Consider the following 3,153-nt stretch of genomic DNA (forward strand, 5'->3'; position numbering starts at 1 on the left):
TTGTCACATATAACCTATAAATTAGACGAAATTTAAAACATGAAATCCGTTAGATAAAAATTGAAAGATAAAATTGGAAATAAAAAAAAATGATAGATATACTAATCGTAAGTAAAAACATAGTAGGCTTAATAAACTGCTAGCCCTAACTTCCTGGATATTGGGAATGAGTGTATATCAAAGAATCAACATCGTTAATATGTGTTTTGGTAAATTCTTAAAGTAGGCTTACCTGTATTTCATTATAGTCATTGTGTACAAATTGTAATTGGTCACAAAAAAATCGTCCAAAAAATATTCTATTGTTGCTACAATCTGCAGGCAGATGCCAGGAAATCGGAACTAAGGATGTTTCTCCGGGGGGGGGGGGGGGAAAAAAAAAAAGAAAAGAAAAAAAAAAAAAAAAAAAAAAAAAAAATTAAAATTGGGGGGAGGGCCCATAACCCTACTCCCATTCACTGCCTTTTAAAACTTGAGCCCCCACCACAAACACAAACACACACAAATAACGCTTCTAGACCCCTAGATGTAACAACGCACACTTTATAGACGGTTGATATCTATAATTGGGTTTATGATTAGTTAACAACGTATTTGCTGCGGACATGAATATATTTTGGTTAAATTTGGGTTCCAACTCTATATTGGGATCTGCTCTATATATTTTTTGTAATACATATCTGTATTTTACATATAATTACCATAACTTAGAGCCTAAAAAAACAGAAGAAAAATAGTATTATCGGAATCATGAATTTTTGATGCATTAATTGAAAAAAAAAAAAAAAACTACCATGAAGGTATGTTTTAATAATAACACACTTCTCCTAATTTGAATAGAATCCGAGTGCTTCTACTTCAAGTCAAAAGATGGCAGCACATGCCCTTTGTTCGATTCACGTGAATGATTCTATCCAATTGGAAAAGGGTGATAGATTGATACATATGTAGAAATATGTGTGGCAGGTATAAATTATATCTAATTCTAATTAAATAGGCTATTTGGAGTTATTTTTAAACTAAAAGGACTTCATGGAAGGTTCCAGAATGCAAGGATTATAGAGACTTAAAATTGTTTATTTTCATGGCCAAGAGATGGCCTTACCAGTAGAGTACGAAACTGCTAATTATCCCCACCATCCACTCATTATAATTTTTATTACTTCATTTCTGTTGCTATTTTGGCACAAAATTGCTATAAAACAGACGCACGTTACCTTGATCGTATCTGTTGTCTGGCCAGAACTTAATTCTTTGGAAATTACAAATTTCACAATAAATGTCACAGAAATATTTCTTCAGCAAACTACCGTTAGTTCAATTACATTTGGGGGTCATGGGGGTAGCCAGATATGCCACATGTATTGAAATCGGTGAGACAATCAACTAATTACACAGTTATTTGATCTAATTCTCAATTACCTTTTCAAGAAACCAAAAGATAATCAATATGTTTCATGGCATGACATATATTGTTAATAACAACTACGTAGAATAACAATATTGGTACATTCCGAAAGGCATAATAACGCTGACCCCCTCTCTAACTCCCTCCGTATATCGTAACGAATTTTACTTTACCGCCAACAGATGGCATCAGAGGCACCTTGTCCCAACTAATATACACTATTATTTGAAGAACACGTGCGTCAAAAAAGTGTAGTAGGAAGGTAGAGGCTAGATAACATGTAGTTGTTAAATTGTCCAACGATTGTTTCCTTATTAAGAATGAATATTTTTATCAGGAAATGTGTGAATTTTTCATATGCTATCAGAAGCAACCTTAATTTACCAATAAATGTGTTTAGTAATCCCTTTCTTCATCAAAACACATGGATGGTAAGTCATGTTCCTGTACAATTGACCAAGGTAACAATCATTCGCATAGTTAAGGTTGGTGGGACGAATTTGAAACAGCGCTGCCAAATGGAATTTCCTTGAATGGAGAATATCATTATTCACTGCAGAATCAAATCATTTAAGGAATAATAGTTATATGCCAGAAGGTGTATGACTATGGGGCAATTTGATGTTCTTATAATTAGCGTAATCAACATAGAGAAATCAAATAATGAAATCGAAAATAGTCACATTTCTGTGTCTTGGCAAACGCGTGACGTGTTGCGTCATCCACCTGCAAATTTGTGTTGGTTAATAAGGGCGCTCCAAAGTGTAAATCAGTTATAAATTAAACCTTATCGTAATTTCCTTAGTAAATGTATGTATGTCAGTAGAGCTGTTTCTTGGCTCCATGTAAGTTAAAAGATTAATTTTTTTTATCTTTTACTATGAAAATACAATTACATTTTATTAACTTACATATTTTTCCTTTCTTCTATCAAGAAATATTCCTTTACAAATTATATTTTACATTTTTGTATATACATTATATCTATTATGATATAAAAAATTACAATTTTATTATTTTTCTAAATATGTTTTTAAGTTAGAAACATACTGATCTGTGAAAATATTTTTAACATGATTCTTATATCCAATAATATTTACATTAAATGTATTTAAGAGATTATTCTTTATACACTTAATAATTTGCTGGTCATCACTTATTCCAAATTGTCTTGCCATCCAGATAATTGAAATAAAATCTGCTATTATTACCATTGCTGTATTTTCATCCCTTTTTGAGTAAGCTTCAAAATCTAGTTTTATAACCCTTAAAAGAATCATTAAGTGTATATATATATATATATATATATATATACATATACATACACATATATATACATATATATATATATATATATATATAAAATATATATATATATATATGTATATATATATATGATATATATATATATATATGTATATATATATATATATATATATATATATATATATATATAATATTAATGTTTTTCCTTACCAGTAACGGCCACGGTCTTCTTAAGTCAATGATAGGGTAAAAGTGAATAAAAAAAAAGCTGGTTCTGAGAGAGAGAGAGAGAGAGAGAGAGAGAGAGAGAGAGAGAGAGAGAGAGAGAGAGAGAGAGCAGGAGAAAATAGGCCACCTACAAGATAGGGATGCTGATGATCTCTGCAAATGAATCAGAAGAGAAGAGTACATATAGCAAAAAGGGCCAATGTTCATTTATATAGGTGCAATGTAGATGTTGCATTAAGATATCAAAGGTA

This window comes from Palaemon carinicauda, chromosome 6 (genome assembly GCF_036898095.1).
Source record: "Palaemon carinicauda isolate YSFRI2023 chromosome 6, ASM3689809v2, whole genome shotgun sequence".
In the NCBI taxonomy this organism is placed as follows: Eukaryota; Metazoa; Arthropoda; class Malacostraca; order Decapoda; family Palaemonidae; genus Palaemon; species Palaemon carinicauda.